The sequence below is a fragment of the Helianthus annuus genome, chromosome 2, assembly GCF_002127325.2.
Source record: "Helianthus annuus cultivar XRQ/B chromosome 2, HanXRQr2.0-SUNRISE, whole genome shotgun sequence".
Lineage (NCBI taxonomy): Eukaryota > Viridiplantae > Streptophyta > Magnoliopsida > Asterales > Asteraceae > Helianthus > Helianthus annuus.
The window spans coordinates 68,259,279-68,278,994 of NC_035434.2; the positions used below are offsets into that span (position 1 = coordinate 68,259,279).

The window sequence follows — 19,716 nt, forward strand, 5'->3', positions numbered from 1 at the left end:
TCATGAATAGAAATTTACAAAATATTCAAAGAGAATAGTTTGATTTACGTGATGCATAGCAGCATAGGTACAAATATAATTTGTCATATTGCAACTTGCATAGACTAAACATTATAAACATTAAGCTGCCGAGACCAACCTAGCGGCCCAATATTTGGAACCTTGGAACCGGACGGTGAAAACCACCAAAGAACCTACCCATGTTATGCCTAGAACGGTTCGGATTCACAGTTCCGGGTCGGGTCGGTTCTGGTCAGGTTTGACAGATAAGAATCTTTTGCAACTAATAAGGATATGTGCAGTGTAGCCATGAAAAGAAACTTGAACCATTTCATGTCTCTTCTAATCTTTGTCCATTTCTGTGTATCTTCTTCCCACCTCTTATAATCTAGTTTAAGAATAATCTCAACATTAATTCAATAAACATGTATATAATTTTGATGAAATCAGTTCACAACACGACAAAGAATGCCATACAACCCTATGTTGTAAAAAACGCAAGGCGCAGGCGAGGCGCAAGGCGCAAAAAAATCGTGGGCTTTTTAAAGAAAAGCGCACATAGAGAAAAAAATATAAAAACTATGTTCTGCTATCGCAATTAGGCCAATAACGAAAGACGAACTTCCATTCTCTATTTTCTTATCCAGAATATTTATCCTTAACCCTTTGGACGCAGAAACTTCTTAGTAGAGGTGGCAAAATAGATGGATTGGATTGGATTGGTTGTTGGGTCAGGATGGGTTTGGGTTAGAATGAGTTTGGGTTAAGATGGGTAAAAGAAAGAAGAAGGTCAGAATGGGTTTGGGTCAGGATGAGTACGGGTCAGGATGGGTTTGGGTCAGGATGGATTGAGAATAAATCAATAATAATAAAAACTGAAAAAAATTATAAAAAATGAAAAAAATTAAAAAAAAATTATAAAAAAAATTAAAAAAACAAAAGAAAATAAAAAATTTAAAAAACGAAAAAAAAATAAAAAAAAATTAAATCTACGGATGAATCATATCAGCGACTGAACTTTATTTCAGCGAAAAGACAAAATCATGCAAATAAACCAGAATTCAGCGGATGTACTTCTGTATTTCTATGGATCTGCTATTAATCTGCAACGAATGGACTGAATTTAACGAATGTAGACTGATTCTAAGTTTTGCAGACAGATAACTCTACAGCGGATAATTCAGACATAAGTGCGACTCAAACTGTGCGAATGTAATTTATTCTGCGGCTGATAACTCTACAGCGGATAATTCTGCAATGGACTATTATGTTTTAACTTGAATTAGTTTCTAATGTAAATTCACAGCAATCCTTTATCCATTAAACAATCCTAACTCAATCTGTATGTATGCAATTATATCAAGAGTTCAACACTAACTCTCCTGAACTGATGGCACCCAATTATATCATTATTCACTTTAGGATCATTTTAGTATGAACAAATGAGTATGCACAGATTCTGTGCAGGGACAAAACAAGAGAAATGCATACTAAAACACACTATACTATTGTTAAATGCAGAAGGCTATATAACTACCTTTTTGACCCGTTTCGTACAAATGAACCCTAGATTCACACTATATCTTGATTAATCTTTCCAACGAATTGAACGGACACAATTTTTTACAAGATTCGTACAAATGAACCCTAGATTCACAAACCCAGATTCGTAACAACTGTATATCCAAAATCATCGCATACAAAACAAGCGTTACCCGACATATTTAATTTATCAAAATAGCTTCAAACCACGGAAGAATGTTTGCCCAAACTAAATGAACTAACTTCATCTTCGTGATCATCGTTACCCGACATATTTAATTTAATCTACAATAAAGAAAAACACGGGTATTATGACATAATCAATTAACCATCTTCATTGGGGCAATAGGTCGAACACTTGGTGGGCGCTCAAGCAAAACACTCAATAATAATAAATTAAACACATGGGCCTGCAATTTGTCAGATTAAAGGTCCTAATTCACTATCAGGATGTCAAACAACAACAACAGGATCCATTTAAGGAAGACTAAATTACTAAAATGATGTCGAATTTGACATCAAAACTTAATAAAATCGATTCTTGATAGAGAAAACCTGCTGAAACAATGGAACTATGGTAGTCACAGGTTCGCATTCAAAGAACTCGCCGTGTGGAAGAGGAGGAGGATGATGAGAGATTGAGAGAGATCGGTCTTGTAGTTGCTCTTTCTGAGAAACCCTAATTGTGCGTGTTCTTACCCATCTTGACCTACTAGGTGATAATGTCTTACCCATTCTGACCCATCTTGTGATTATGTTTAATATACTTTGGTCCATCTTGACCTACTAACAATTTACTTATGGCCCAACATAACCCAAACTGTTATTTTAAATGTCCATCTTGACCCAAAATTTAGTTAATGGGTTTATTTTGCCAGCCCTACTTCTGAGAAAAAAAGTCTGCATAATTGTTAATATTATTAATGTCATTATATCCTTGCATCTTCACATACTTAAAAGAAGTCACAAATACTGTCATAACGCTTTATCACAATGGTAACTTTTTTTATTATATAAACATTTCTATTGTCTTACCTCTCTTACCTCAGTAGCCAACTCCTAATACTTGTTGCAGCTTCAAACATCTCACCCAAAGCAGTCAAAGGGACATGTATAAGTGAAGTTTGACCAAAAGTCAACATTCCCATTCTCACTACGTGCTTGTTCACAGATGACAAATAAACTAAAAGTGATGTAGTAAATACAAAACTTAGTTAATACCTGCATGTTCTATAAGTAAAATGAAATTCCATTCAACAATGATGAGAGTGGCATTTTTCACGATACATCGTTGAAAGCTTTTCCAAAAGTAAAACCTTGATTTTTTTATAAAATGATAAAATTCATGAACTACAAGAGAATATGATGTAAGCTATACACATGATATTTTGAATCACACTTAAAGCATTGATGAACACATCAAACAAACTTGCAGTCAATAACTTGCAATTGGTGAAACAAAAAATATATTGTTTCTCTTTGCAGGTCGCGTGTTGTAATCATAGTTATTACAGGTGCAAGGCGCACTCAAGGTGCTTAGGCTCCGCCTAGGGCCTAGCCGGAAGGTGCCAAAAAAACGTGGTTGTTTCTGTGCTCTTTAAGTCAGGTGCCAGGTGGCTCAGATCTGGGTGCCCACTAAACCACCAAACCAATTCCCTAGCAGAATGCACACCAATCAACTCCAGCATTGAGTAAAAAAGTTATATTAATCTATTTTTTTTAATAACTAATCAAGGGTAATCTTGAAACTTGACCCACTTACTTTAAACGGTAACCGTGACTTATTAAAAATGGTAATCTGACCATGCGAAACAAATGTTGTTTTTCCTTTATAACAATTCACGCACAACCGAGTTGATGCGGTTGAGCTGCCTATATCGGACATTTACAAACAAGTCACATATCAAAGCATATTAATTTGAACAAAACAAAACACAATCCAACTCAAATCATACCATACATTTAGATTCAGAGTAGCCAACCCAGATTTTGTTAACTTCAAGCATACCTTCTATACATTGTCTCCCTGCACTACACCAAATTAGCTCATGGCTCTTAGTTTCAAAGAAAGAAAAAAGGGAATACAATATAAGTAGATTTGCCAAATAGGTCTAGTAATTACCATTTTAATATCAAATTATTTTTTTTTTGGTGTTGTTCAAACTGGGCCACTATAAACACTTGATCTTGGTCACATGAAGGATTCCCAGATCTTATGTAGATTCCTTCATCTGCTTTATGTAGATTCCTTCATCTGCTTTATCACCTTCTTCAACACAAATAGCCTAGGTTGGTGGGCTGATCGTACCAACCTGGTTTTAGCAATTTGATCGTGCCACCTTGGATGTCGTTAGAAGAAGCGAACTCGGATCTACGGTCAGGGAGAGGTTTTGGATGACTGTGGGCCCCTTTATAAATAATTTCGGTGATGTGGCCCTCGTGAGATCGCTCCACTTTTTTGTGACCGGACGATGCGCATAAGTGCATTTGTAATAGCTTCTAGGATACTCACTACCCTTCACTTGTTTTTGGCCATACTTTCTCCAGTTATACCCATCTTCACTTACGTAATTAACATTTTCGCGACTCGGTATTTGATCTGCATCTTCTTCGTGATGTTCTTGAACAATATTCCCATTTAAACCACCGTTTTTGGCGGTTTCAATACTTTGAGATGGTACGCGATTCTCAGATTGCCAAGACATAAAAGGCAAATTAACCTAAAAGTAAACAAAATAATCGTGATATAAATAACAACATACCCTTATAGTTTTTTCATGCATAAGTATAACATATTTAAACACTTACAACCACCTTGTTGGAAACCGGAACAGAAGCAGATTCAAGAACAGGTTTAAATGCAAAAGATGAATTGTTGAATTCTTTAAAAGAATCATCTTTATTTTGTGCAAATGTGAATTTCCCAGTTGTTGGAGATGGTTAAGCCTGCAAAAAAAATAAAATAAAAATTAATATACACAAATCATGCTATTTGAGTAGTGTAATTGGCATTGCTTTTAGTAATTATCTGTCAATATTCAAACAACTGACTATCTGATTATAACAACACTTTATCCTGCAACACTTTTGTTACAGTTAATTATCTAATTGTTTCGTATACAAATAATCACTTTCGAAACATATCGCCAAACACGTAAATATCGCTAAACTAAATCTTAAATCTGACTTTATTAAAAAAGATGGGTTTTAGTAAACTTTACCAGCGAATTCGACAGAAAAACCGGCGAATCTAAAAGCGAAGTAGGACTAAGACCAGGAGGGATTGTCAAAACAGACGATTGTTTGTCCACGTAAGCAGGAGGAGGTCTGATAACGTCAGTGTTTAATCTTGGAGCATTGTAACCAGCTCTAGCAACCATTCTTTCAACAAGACCTGACCTTGAGCTTGCTGATTTCTGTTCAGCGCCAAATGCACCGTTTTCTGACCCGAGTTGTTTGTCGGGTCCATGAAAAGTGAACCCACTGGTTAGGTTGTCCTTGGGTGGTCCATGTGAAATAAAAACTTAATAATGAATATCAATCTATGGTACATAAAGCAATGCAAAGAATAGTCCATACATAAACACTATACTCTATTGTCATTTCATGAGCCAAATTTCACCACATGGCCTCTCTACGCTGCTATCTCTACATTTTTAGAAACCCTCTTATCTCTGGATCTGTAAAAGCATTGATGAACACATCAAACAAACTTGTATTAGTTTATAAAAGTCAACTAACCTGTGAATCCACTATTTTGAACCTACAAAAAGTAAAATTTAGGCCACAATAATCTCAAGATTAATAATGAACATTAAGGATTTAGTTATCTCATAAAATCAGTGAATAGTAAAAAAAAACTAAACCTAAAAGGATAAATATAAGAAAATATAAAGAAAACATTGCCAGTAATCCATTTTTTCAATATAGTATCACTTACATATTCAGTTTCGGTAGGTAACCACCTTCATGCCTTATTGCCAAGGTCCATAGGTGATACGCGTTCGTTTTGTAGCGGCTTAAAAAACGATACAATTAAAAAAACCAACAACCAAAAGTTTTTTTCACCATGGTTGTTAATAGCGAGCGCAACGATCGCTAAAGCGCGCTACGCAGCGTATAGGTGTAGGCTCGCTATTAGCGATAGATAGTGATAATAGCGGCAAATTTTTTTGTTTTTTTAATATAAATAGCAATTAAATATAGCTATAAAATAGCTGGATTTTAGGTTTTTTGTTAAATATACATGTAAAATAGCATATATACCAACGTATTTTTTGATATAATATACATATAAAATATTTTTTTTTAAATCTAGTGTATAACTATTTATAAAATAGCCGCCTACTATTCGCCATTAACAACTATGTTTAGAACAAAGTTGTTTCGCTTTACGCCTCCTTGAAAACACTATTAGAAAACTCTTTGTAAACATATTTTGTAGAAAACATTATTAAAATTTCAACAGCTAAAAAGTGTACCTAATGGAATTGAAGTCAATTTTCATGTTGCTTTTGGATGTTTAGATTTTGCCGGCCGACGAACATTGTCCTAAATATGAACTTTCAAACGACGCTAGCCGACGTTGGGTTGTCAAAGATTATTGACATGGGTCTATCTCACTTTAGTGAAATGGGGCTCGGGTTCTCTTGATCTTTGAAAATGTTCCTTTTCTTGTTTCCGAGAAGTATGTGCTGCGAGTTCCACTCCCAAGTGTATTAGCGTCTGCCTGTGGATCTATCAGTTGATCAATGCCTGGCACAAAAAAAAAACATCAGATTGCCAATTTTCAAATCAACTTTACAAATTCAAATAACCAACTTGCACAGGTGTGAAGGCATAATTTGAAGTTAGTCTAGAGGTAGCACCACCACTACTATGTTGTTTATCCTTGAGCCTGAAGGTTTCAAATCAAGCATATCAAATAGATAAATTAAAAATCCTTAAGAAAAACACATTTTTTAACCAAAAAACGTACTTTTTGGCTACTTTGGTAGCGAGCTTGCTTTGACTAACTGATACACGCAACTTCCGGTTGCCAACTTGATCAAGCATACTATATCCTTCTCCCAATCCATTCCCTATAATCACATAATAAAACATTATATTCTATTTAAACAGAAGAAAACAAATGTTTGTATTTTATGACAGGGTTATATAGATTTTAATAGTGTTAAATTTTAAACAATACATAGAAACTAACACATGCAACAAAGAACCATGAACCATAAGGGAGTGCCCGAATTGCTTATTTAAATAGCTTATTAGCTTAGTGATTTACTTCAAATTAAGTCACAAGAGCTTGAAATCTTCTTTACACGCACCTCAGGTGGAAGTATGATCTGGGTTATTGCGGAAAAGTGTTGGTGATGAACACAGATTGACAAATGAGATTTGAAAAGAATTCAATATCGGAATTCTCTATCAGGATATTTCTCCCTGATCCTTGAAGCCTCTGCATGCCTCTTTGCTGAAAGAGGTAACAACCAAAACACACACAAAAGTTAACATTTTTAAACAATTAAACATATAATAACCGATTAACCGTGCTAATACGTGACTTGATTTGATTACTCATGGATTAAAAAATTGTCATGAAACATGAAAGAACTTACAGAATTCATGCTCTTGCTTGAAGCTACCTTTAGCCATTGTTTTACAATAACTGCTAATTACAAAAAATTTACTTCAACATCAAAACTTATCAACAAAATCAAGCAGATATTTGATACTAAATTGTAATAAATATCGCAAATTAACCCTAAGAAAGAACAAAATTCTGTAGAATAGACCGATTAGTCAATGTGTTGACTTGATAATCTAAGAACAAAACATATCCACCACATGAATTAAACAATCTAAATACTCTTAAAAATCAAGCTTTAATCTACAAACATCTGATCATAAAAAAGAAAGATAAAAAACCCACACAAAACCTAATTTCCACAACAATTTCAATACGAAAGGTATCAATCAATTACAAAAGCTAGCTTAATTCAATGACGAACAACAATAAGACGAACTAATCAAAATAAATTAAAAATATACCGATTCAATTACTTCAATCATGAAGTGATAAAATCATAACAATTGGAGATAATATTAATACCTACAGTTTGTCAACGAACTGGAGGCTGAAATGAATCCCAAACTTAGGGTTTCGTTGTTGAAATCCAATCGGATTCAGAAACGGTTTAGCAAGAATTGGGGAGAAGATGTTGTGTGTTTGGATTGGATTGGAAGAGAATGAATTTTAATTGTGTGGATTGAGTGATTGTATAATAATAAGATGAGGGTTTTGTGTAGCCTCCACTTGTTTGCTCAACTTGAGATGATAGAAGATTTGCAAGCGATTAAAGACAAATCAATGAGTGAATGGAATTTTGAAATCTTACAAAGATCAAAACACGAATCACAAGAGCTTTACAAATTTCTTCTTCCGATGGCCAAGAAATCAATGGTGGGAAACAATATCAGTGCAGTTTGATAAATCGCCATTAGGGTTTGAGTTTGAGAAATCAACAGAAGATCCATTGGCTTATTTTTTTTTCTTCGCATCTAGGGTTTGACTTTGAAAAATATGAATTTAAGAAAGATGAAACGTATACAGGTGAACAATTAGGGTTTGGATTGATTGGAGAGAGAGGGTGAGAAGCCGCGTGAATTAAAAAGAAAGAGAAATGCCAGTCCCGCTCAAAAAACCTAATTCTCTGGCCAAAGAACATTGCCACATCAAGGTCAAATAGTCAACATTATTTTGCTTTAGTATAAGAGATAGATGTTTGTGTATTTTGTTTAGACTGATAAGACTCTTATGTAACCGTTTCTCTTAGATGACCCCATAATGATACGAGGAAAATATAAATAACAATATTTATGCTTATAAATAAAAATAGGCATATACTTGACGATTTTCATAGTATGATTTGCAATGACCATTAATAAAAAGTCATAGACAATTATTATCTAGAATTGGATTCTAAAAGATCAAGTTTTTACTCATAGACAATTTTATTTGACGTTGTCAAGAATTAAAAGCAAAGGCGAAATGCCGAAGTTAAACTACTAATATCAAATAAAGATGGGTAGTGTGACGAATAAAACAACAAATATAGCATACAAACTACAAAGAAATATTTAAAGAGTGATGAATTACTATTACATTTTTATCTTTGTAAGTATTATTTCTAATTACAATTTTCAATTTTTTTTTAAATCAATGTTCCATATAGTTTTATTCAAAATATTTATTAACATAACATATTAGCTCAATCTCTATATCACACGGGTAACTAACCTATTTTTTTTAATGGTGTATGGTTAGGATATCGCTAACCGGGTTAATAGTTAATATGTTAGTATCACCAAGTTAGTATTAAAATCACCTCTTGTCTGAATTTGAACCCAAGATCTCCAAGAAAAGCAATGCTTTACTGTAACAACCCGTACTCTCGATCTCGGTCATCCAGAGAAGGGTATTTTATTCAATTCCATTATTATATCATATTATTATTATTATGATTATCATGATTATTGTTTATTGTTTACTAAAATAATAACACGTGACGAAAGATTTATTTAATTACGTATTTAGTTACAATTATAATTTAAAACGTGTATATGGGCTCTGTGAGACACGTTATATAGTAACGGATCCAAACACACTTGGGCTAAGACCAACCTCACTCCTTAAACCTAAACCTAAATCTAAACCTAAACTTAAACCTAAACCCTAACCTACATATTTATCCTTAACCCCCTCCCCTCTCATTTTCTCAAAAATCTTTAAAGAGAAAAATGCCCGGATAGTCCCTGTGGTTTCGCCTTTTTTCACCTATAGTCCCCAACTTTTTAAAATTACCTGAATAGTCCCCAAGTTTTCATTTTTTTGTTCCCGGATAGTCCCTGAGTCTAACTTCTGTTTGTTTTCTCTGTTAAAATGATGTGAAATGACAAAAAATACCCTTACTAAAAAACAAAATAACTTAATCTATTTAATAGATTTATTTTTATGTGGGACCCACTACTTGATCAGTCTCCTCCTCCTCTCTCTCTCTTAACTCTTGCTCTTTCTCTCTCTTAATTCTGTCTCCCTCTCTTAACTCTCTCTCTAATTCATGTTCTCACCATCACCACTGCCCTCCCTTTTCTCACCTATCTCTCTGTCTGTTCTCCATAACCGCCAACCGACCACCACCACCCAGCTACCGCCACCTGAGAACCACCAGCCGACCACCGTTGTAAGCACCACCACCTCCTAAATAGTCTCTCTTTCGCCCTTTTTTTCTTTTCTTGTTCGATTGCGGCGGAGGATGAAAGTTGGTGTTGATGTGGATGGACCAGATCTGTAAAATTCGTAGCTAGACCTTGGTTGAAGGTTGGGTGTTGATAATGGTTGCAACCCAGATCAGACGATGCATCAGTTCTGTTGCGGAGAAGGAACGAATATGTTTAAGTAATCGTTTCAATTTAATTCGATTCAATGAATATGATTTGGATTTATAAAGTAGTTGTGAGTTAGTTTGTGAATTTAGGAAATGATTGTGCTGTGATTATAGTTTAGATATGACGCAGGTTGAGAGTTTTTGTACATGAGCCAGAGTATTGTGAAATGTATATAAATTTGTCCATAAAATTTAATGCCACTGGTTCGATGGAGATAAGCAGGTTGAGGGTTTTTGTATGAGCCAGAGTATTGTGAAATGTATATAAATTTGTCCATAAAATTTATGGCCACTGGTTCGATGGAGAAGGAAGGGGTGTTTATTAGGCAAGAGAAGACATCGGAGTTGGGCGACTTCACCGGAGAAGAAGACAGATGGTGGGGGTTGCAGGTGGGTGAGTGGGTGGTAGGGTAGTTAGAGAGAGAGAGAGATGTATTGTCTATATATAATAATTGTTTAAGGATAATTATTTTATTTAGGGGTGGGGTGGGGTGGGGTTCGGGTTGTTTTTTTTTATTTATTTATTTATAAAGTAGTGGGTCCTACATAAAAATAAATCTATTAAATAGATTAAGTTATTTTGTTTTTTAGTAAGGGTATTTTTGTCATTTCACATCATTTTAACAGAGAAAACAAACAGAAGTTAAACCCAGGGACTATCCGGGAACAAAAAATAAAAACTTAGCGACTATTCAGGTAATTTTAGAAAGTTGGGGACTATAGGTAAAAAAAGACGAAACCACAGGGACTATCCGGGTATTTTTCTCAATCTTTAAACCCTAAAAACTAACACAGCGGCACACTTCCTTCTCTCACACCTCACCGGCTACCGGAGATAAGGATTCCGGCCAGTGCCTTCCTTCTCCGACGAGCGCACACATCCCCTCAACCCTTCTTCTTCCACTATCCTTCACCCACAACACAAATCCCTTCCCTCATACACCTTCACCCGGCCACAACCACCCACAGCAGGTTCAATCAGCGGCGGAGGTAGCACGGTGGTGCCGTCGGACTGATTGGTTCAAGCACAGAGAGTCAGTGATCGAGATAGAGAGAGAGAGAGAGAGTAGGCTGGAAACAGGGGGCCGGCGTCACCTGCGACGTCACCAGCGACAAACGCCGCTCACGGCGGCGGTTCTGTCTTCTTCCGGCAAGCTGATGATGAAGATTTACGACGTTTAAAACGTTGATGCTGATGAAGATGTTGAGCGACGGCCGACGACGGACAACGCCGGGGGCGACGGTCAGGAGTGATGATGGTGATGGGGTTCTGCTGTGACGATGATGGTGGTGGCTGAGGTTCAGTTTTGGCGAGGTGACGTCAGCAGAGGCGTCGGTGCGGTAGCGTCGGCACTGAGGCATAATTGGCAAGTCATTTTTCTATATACCAAACGACTGTTTTGTTTTTCCTGTGATTTCATTTCAGTTCCTAGCTTTGTGATTTAATCTATCAATTGCAAGGTGTTTAATAAAATATGTAACAAACAGTTTAGTATAAGGGTAGATCAAATACAAAACAATCTTAACCTATAAAGTGTAGGAAACTGGGTCAAACGAACTTCGATTAACCTCATTCCAGCGGCGTTAGAACCGGCTCGTCGAATCCTATTCAAATATATATAGGGTTTAGCTTTTAGGGTTTAGAGTTTAACTTTTAGGGTTTAGCTTTAGATTTTAGCTTAAGGGTTTAACTTTAGGGTTTAGTTTTAGGGTTTGGCATTAGTATTTAAGGTTTAGCTTTAGAGTTTAGCATTTAGGGTTTAGCCTTAGGGTTTAACCTTAGGGTTTAGCATTTGGGGTTTATAATTTAGATTTTAGGGTTTAGCGTAGAGTTTAGCATATGGTTTAGCCTTAGGGTTTAGCTTTAGGGTTTTTTAGGGTTTAGGGTTTAGGTTTAAGGGGTTAGGGTTTCTGATTAGGTTTCGATAAGCCGGTTCCAACGCCGCTGAAATGAGCTCAATTGGTGTTCGTTTGATCCGATTTCCTACACTTCCTAGGTTAAGAACTTTTTGTACCGGATCTTTACCCTTAGTATAGAATGTATGATTGCTGCCCTTGTGTTCCTTACATTTTGAGGGTTTCAAGTAAAATTGATAACTGTTGGTGTTTAAAAAATGTAAAAAAAGCCTGCTGTTAAAAGTTACCTTTGAACTTCTTTGTACATTGTGGGTTGGTTAGAACTATATGAATGAAAATATTTGGTATATGTAAAAATGTGTGCACATGATTAATGATAAACTGTTAGCTTAGATTTACACTAATGTTTGTTGATTTGGTGATTGAGGCTTTATGAATGCTAGATTAGGTAAAGTTTACAAATGTTTGTGCATGAAGTACAACTCATTCTCAATGCGGGGCAATTTGTAAGATGGATATTAGGGCTGGCATATCGTGTATACCCGTACACGATAAGACACGACACGATAAGACACGATATACGAAATCACATACACGAACACGACACGATAACTTATCGTGTCCTTTTTTTCAAACACGGACACGAACACGAACACGACACGATTACACGAAAATTACCTATTAATACCTGTTAACACGACTATTCGACTGTTATACACGAAAATTACCTGTTAATAGCTATTAACACGAACAAAAACACGAACACGACATGCTATCTGAGAGTTATAGAGGGAGTTTAGGGTTTTATTTATTTTTTTAATTGAATGAGGAATGAAATAGAAAGGAATTAAGGAACCCACACGCACATGGCTGATGAGTTTTATTTAATTTAATTTCTTATCGTGTACTAACGGGTATTAACAGGTAAACAGGTATTTAACCTGTTAATACACGAAAATTAACAGGTAATCTCGTGTCTACCTGTTTGGTACACGATACCTGTTAAGGCCATACACGATACCTGTTAACTTCGTGTAGGTTCGTGTCGTGTATTCGTGTAAAATTGCCAGCCCTAATGGATATCATCTATTGACGTATGCATGTCGCACACTCTGACCGACCACACATCTTTTGGCTGGCCCCCACTTAACTGATTTGTACACCTTGCTCTTGGTCGCACAAACCGCCCTAATCGCACACATTGTTTGTAATCGTACACTGCATCTTTTTCATAACATGCACATTATTAATGGACCTCACAAGTTGGGCTACTTGAGCACAATTTGGCCGCACAAATGATGTAAACCCGTGCATTTGGATTGGTTACACACTATGTGGAACATGCCCCTAATTTTATACTGGTCGCACACTTTATTCCAAACGCACACTAAAGTTGGGCATGCACACCAATTCTTTTTAAAGATACAGTATCACTTTGGGGCCTCCTGTTTGGGCTACATATTACCAGTTGGGCCACACAAAGGGTAGGGACCCATATGGTTGAAACAGACGCACATTACTTGGATCTTATCCGTAATTATTTACGACCGCACGCTTCCCATGAGTCTTATACTAGAATTTTTGGTCGCACAAATCAATTCCAATCACACACTGAATTCGTACAAACATGCACATGGACTTCACGGTTGGGCCACATGAGCCCAGTTTGGGCCGATACCCATAACCCTTGGATTGAGACGCACACTATTTGGTCCTGTTATTAATTGTGTTTGAACCGCACACTTGGGGCTGCTTATATTAGATTCATGTTCATCAGGCTACTACTATTGTTATAATGTTATAATACTTGTGCTAACCCATTTGTGTAAACCTACTTGTGGTACAAAATACATGTTAAGCATTGTTTGTACACTACTTGCTAAATACATGTTAGATACGTGTAACTAATACGTGATTACTTGTATGCCTATATTATATTAATTAACAAATTGTAATTCAACATTTATATATACTTAATAATTTTTAACTCCAATTTAATAACTTCCTAATATATTTAAAAATCCGAAATTTACATTTTATATTAACTATATTGACGGCCGAATTTACATTTTATATTATTGGTAAAATCTTGATTTAAAATATTTAATCGGTTGCCTTATTTTTTTTTCAATGATTCCTTGAAAGCATAATACAAATGTTTGTGTTCAATCCAAAAAACATAAAAACTGAAATTGTTATTCAAACAAAGGAAACACTTTATATTCGTAACAAATAACCCATAACTCAAAAGTTGTAAAATACTAATTGTCTTTATCACCAATGTTGCCTATGTAGAACATACGTTTTGAATTAGAGGTTGGCAATGTAGCATCAACATCATTCACTTCACTAACAGTGCGTTTGCCAATTTCATTCTTCTGCACATCATCACTGATGTTCTCTTTATCCTTAGTCGTTTTATCTTCCTTCATTTTACTCGTAATCTTCTATTCTTTTGCGATACATTTCAGGAGGAAAATATTCTGTATAAACTACTTTATACAACGACGGGCTATCCTCCCATAGAGCTTCCTGCATAAAAGGTAAATAATTTTGAATTAATAAGAACAATGTTGATAAAAAGTTTTTTAATTTCAATATAACTAAAACACAACGATAATATATTACCAGATAACTTTCAGCATAGTTAAGGTGTAGCCACACAAACTCCCATGATGATAGCCCGTGACGCCATTCTCTACATACACATTTGCAGCGATCAATCGATCTAGCATTGAGCCTCATTAAAATCCAAAAAGTATAATATCAAAAGGAAGAGAAACCATTATGTAAAAAAGTTGAAACCTGTAATTCAATATGCTATGTAGATTATTTATATATAAGATCAAATTGGGCCTAATTAAAGAAACATAAAAAAGCCAATTCAAATTAAAATATGGTAATTCCTTTATAAATTCTAATGTGTATTTTTTATATATTTTGTATTTTATAATTTAAAATTGAATTAAGTCATTATAAGTTAGTCAACCGTAATATTTGGTTTATTAATGGAATCTTGATTTCATTTTTATGATTTGATTTTTTTGAATAATCAATTCCTAACTAATCGGCCATCTATTAATTAATTAATAATTCGAAAAACATGTTTTGTAAAAGTCACTAAAATATTTGCAATCGACTACAAGTAACTTTATGTTTGCAATCGACTTATTCGTAATTAAATATTTCAAAATATAAAAATGGTTCAACGTTTTGAAAAAAATGTAACATTTGCAATAAATTTGAACAAATATTTCAATTGATTAATTAATTATATTAAATAGTATTCACCAATTCAATCGATGGATATGGTCTAAATTGAATTTATGTTTCAAGCCATTTTCATTTTACTTTTATAAATTAGGTTATTAATCTATATGTTATACTCAGTAATCTATTATATGTTTCATTCCTTCATACAATCCTTTATATTCCTTTTGAAATGCTACTATTTGAGATTTTATATGGTCTAAATACATATGTAGAACATTATCTGGTAATATGTTGAAAATTATATGGTAATTGTTACCATTCATAAATCACATTGTTTTTATATATTATTATAAATATCCCCACAAATTTTATAAAACGGACAATTGTAATAAAATTAATAAAATCCTAAGACACGTTTATAGTGTGTTTATCAATATTACTAGGTTATAACCCGTGGTACGCACGGGTTGCTCTATTTTTAAGGATATTAATATTTTATTAATTTTATTACAATTGTCTGTTTTCTAAAATTTGTGGGGATATTTAATAATATATACAAACAATGTGATTTATGAATGGTAACAATTACCATATAATTTTCAACATATTACCAGATAATGTTCTACGTATGTATTTAGACCATATAAAATCTCAAATAGTAGCATTTCAAAAGGAGTATAAAGGATTGTATGAAGGAATGAAACATATAATGGATTACTGAGTATAACATATAGATTTAGACATGTGATTTTTATATTTTGAAATATTTAATTACGAATAAATTCAATTTAGACCATATCCATCGATTGAAATGGTGAATACTATTTAATATAATAAATTAATCAATTGAAATATTTGTTCAAATTTATTGCAAATATTACACTTTTTTTCAGAATGTTGAACCATGTATATCTTTTCAATAATATAAACATGTGATTTTTATATTTTGAAATATTTAATTACGAATAAGTCGATTGCAAACATAAAGTTACTTGTAGTCGATTCAATGACTTTTACAAAACATATTTTTTGAATTATTGAATTTTTAATTAATAGATGACCGATTAGTTAGAGAATTGATTATTCAAAAAAATCAAATCATAAAAATGAAATCAAGATTCCATTAATAAACCAAATATTACGGTTGACTAACTTATAATGACTTAATTCAATTTTGAATTATAAAATACAAAATATATAAAGAATCCACATTAGAATTTATAAAGGAATTACCATATTTCAATTTGAATTGGCTTTTTTATGTTTCTTTAATTAGGCCCAATTTGATCTTATATATAAATAATCTACATAACATATAGGTTTCAACTTTTTTACATAATGGTTTCTCTTCCTTTTGGTATTCTACTTTTTGAGATTTTAATGAGGCTCAATGATAGATAGATTGATCGCTGCAAATGTGTATGTAGAGAATGGCGTCACGAGCTATCATCATGGGAGTTTGTGTGGCTACACCTTAACTATGTTGAAAGTTATCTGGTAATATATTATTGTTGTGTTTTAGTTATATTGAAATTAAAAAACTTTTTATCAGCATTGTTCTTATTAATTCAAAATTATTTACCTTTTATGAACGCAGGAAACTATGGGACGATAGCCCGTCGCTGTATAAAGTAGTTTATACAGAATATTTTCCTCCTGAAATGTATCGCAAAAGAATAGAAGATTACGATGAAATGAAGGAACATCAATGATGATGTGCAGAAGAATGAAATTGGCAAACACACTGTTAGTGAAGTGAATGATGTTGATGCTACATTGCCAACCTCTAATTCAAAACGTATGTTCTACATACGCAATATTGGTGATAAAGACAATTAGTATTTTTCAACTTTTGAGTTATGAGTTATTTGTTACGAATATAAAGTGTTTCCTTTGTTTGAATAACAATTTCAGTTTTTATGTTTTTTTGATTGAACACAAACATTTGTATTATGCTTTCAAGGAATCATTGAAAAAAACATAAGGCAACCGATTAAATATTTTAAATCAAGATTTTACCAATAATATAAAATGTAAATTCGGCCGTCAATATAATTAATATAAAATGTAAATTTCGGATTTTTAAATATATTAAGAAGTTATTAAATTGGAGTTAAAAATTATTAAGTATATATAAATGTTGAATTACAGGTTGTTAATTAATATAATATAGGTTTTAAATTTCTAAAAAAAATGAAAAGATACTTTCAATAGTTAGGACAAACGCTTTATCTGCCGAGCAAACCACAGTGAGTTACAACTTTTACTAAATGCACGCTTTCCCTGTGGGTTTGGGAACTTCATATATACTCTCGTTGGGACGGGAACTTCACATATTCCCGGTGTCTTCCATGAAAGTCCCTAATTCATTAAACGAAAATCTTCCATGAAAGTCCCTTATTCATTTATACCGATTAGACGTCGTCCGAGACGAACAGGATATTAGTTGATAGCGCTATTAGGTTTGACAACTTCGCACCGTGCCTTTGGAGGAGGACGGTAGCGAACCATAATCAAGGAATTCTGGTCAATGACGGTAGACATTGATCAAAAGAGCAAATAACAATTACGTCGAAGTTTCGGTACTACACAGTTAAGTGGATCATATATGGGGTAGCGCCCCATGATTTATTTTCAACATGGTAGCTTCATAAAAACGATGTTTGCAGGTTTTTAGGTACAACTGCGAACAGACAATGCAAACGGATGGAGTGTGTAAGTGGTACGTTTTGAATATTCGTCTAAATTGTGGTTTCTAACTGTGATAAACCTCTTTTACATTTCCGCTGCAAACTTAAACTATGTTTTTGGAAAATTTAAATTAGGTCACTAATTGTACTATTATTTGTAATACTTTACACTTTTCACAAACGGTTCAAAATAATTTGTGGCTGAATCCTAGCCAGTCGCACGCCTCGCGGTATTACTCCACATGTGAAATTTGAGGGTGTGACATTTACAGTATAGTTTACAATATAAGTTTTTCCTATTTCCAACTACTTACAACGACCATTACAAACCACCAGTTTCTGATTTCATGCCCTTATAAGATTTTGATTAAATTGTATATGTACTACATAATTAACTAAAACGATTTACTAAAATAGTACCAATATTTTGAAATGTGTCGGTATGACTATGGTATTTCAGATTTTCTCTAAATCATTTTGAATAGTTCCATACAAATATTTTTCAACAAATGTTTTTTAAGTAGTTACGTAATTAGCGTAATTAGCATACGTGTACATAATAAACTACCACTAACCCTTGGCCAATAAAACTGTAACAACTTCACAAAATTTCCGTTACCCATTCCTAAAATGCACACTAAGGAGTCCTAATTGGAACCCTTGACTAGTGTGCTGCGACCCGAAACGGAAAAACGGACGAAACCAGCAACAGGGCCCCATAAAACTCAAGGGGGGATCCCCTAATTGATCTGTGACGCCCGAAACGAATTGTGAACACGTTTCATTAGAATTTGACACCCCTCCATGCTAGATTCAACACAAGGCTACCCTAGCCTAAAAAGGTCGCCATCGCGCCACGCGACAGAACCAGGTAAGGCTGGCGCGTCACGCGAAGGAGAAAAAATCGGCTATAACCCAGGGGTTGGCACTTGAACATATTGCTTATTTCGACGCTAAAATTCGATCGTTGCTTTTTTTCTTTCAAAAATACAAACGAAATCTCAAAACGCTGCAGCGATATCAGGGTAATAACTCGATTACTGCTACGGTACTCTATCCGATCGATTAAAACCGATCTGATGGATGTTTAAGTGCTGTCGGTACTCGGCTATACTTTGTCATTCGTCGTGAGGGTTTCGATCTCGCGATTATCGTAAATGTTGTATTAACAACCACTTCCTGATCAAATTGAGAAGTGGTGGACGATTGATTGGCACTTCCAGAATTTCATGAACAATCCCAACCCATACTACCCACAATTTGAACCTGCTCCTGCTACCTTTCCACCCATGAACCCAGAAAATGTTGCTGAGCTGGGCCATTATGGCGAAGAGTTGGTGGACGCGGGAAACAGAATCTGATCAGTGGGTGAGAGCCTCGTCTGGAAATACGACGAGCGGGAGTTCAACTTTTGAGGCGAGCTAACTATAGAATAAGTGTTTGTATAATATTAATATGTTGTGAAAAAATAATATAATATATAATATCACCTAATGAATAAATAAAATATCTGTAAATATGTGGTTGTGTACTGAAGATTGACTGAATTTTTTTGTTACCCCGCTAGACAAAGAGATGACCATTTTCCGTGGCCTGTATCTTGTTCGTGGAAAAACATATGTTGTTATACATTTAAAACAAAATAGACTTAAAAAAACATAATATTTGGAGCAAAACATTCCCTAATCTATCAGGAGCAAAGCTTTGCATAATGTAACAACTAGTATTTTAATATTTAAACGAAAGCTTACATTGCGTATTTCATATTGAATAGAAAATCCCATATACGCTGTTCTTCCGATGTAATATCGATTTCCATTTCGTCATTATGGTCATCACATGACCGGTTGAACCTACCAAATGGTTTTCTTCGTCTTGATTCAAGTTCTCGTTTACCCAAGCCTTGTGCATGATATCATTTTCAGCCGTTCCCATGCCTACTTAATTTTATTTTTTGTTTGTACTAATTA

The 19,716-nt window shown here is 34.3% G+C and overlaps 2 long non-coding RNA genes across 47 annotated transcripts; both read right to left on the reverse strand.

The window, feature by feature from the left end:
• Positions 1-22: 22 nt before the first annotated feature.
• LOC110918252 lies at positions 23-8,271 on the reverse strand. 46 transcript variants are annotated; one of them, XR_004886778.1, is made up of 15 exons: positions 7,652-8,271; positions 7,158-7,207; positions 6,867-7,012; positions 6,521-6,623; positions 6,364-6,439; positions 6,024-6,297; positions 5,483-5,560; positions 5,122-5,222; positions 4,764-5,039; positions 4,357-4,488; positions 3,665-4,262; positions 3,503-3,573; positions 3,305-3,414; positions 2,578-3,198; positions 23-388 (listed from the first exon to the last, which is right to left on the reverse strand). It is a non-coding gene; the product is annotated as an uncharacterized LOC110918252 (long non-coding RNA). The 46 variants fall into 46 exon arrangements; XR_004886804.1 differs by having other exon boundaries at positions 3,498-3,573; positions 4,351-4,488; XR_004886755.1 differs by lacking the exon at positions 5,483-5,560.
• Positions 1,555-2,570, reverse strand: LOC118489224. The gene is made up of 2 exons (XR_004886811.1): positions 2,098-2,570; positions 1,555-1,827 (listed from the first exon to the last, which is right to left on the reverse strand). It is a non-coding gene; the product is annotated as an uncharacterized LOC118489224 (long non-coding RNA).
• Positions 8,272-19,716: the final 11,445 nt, after the last annotated feature.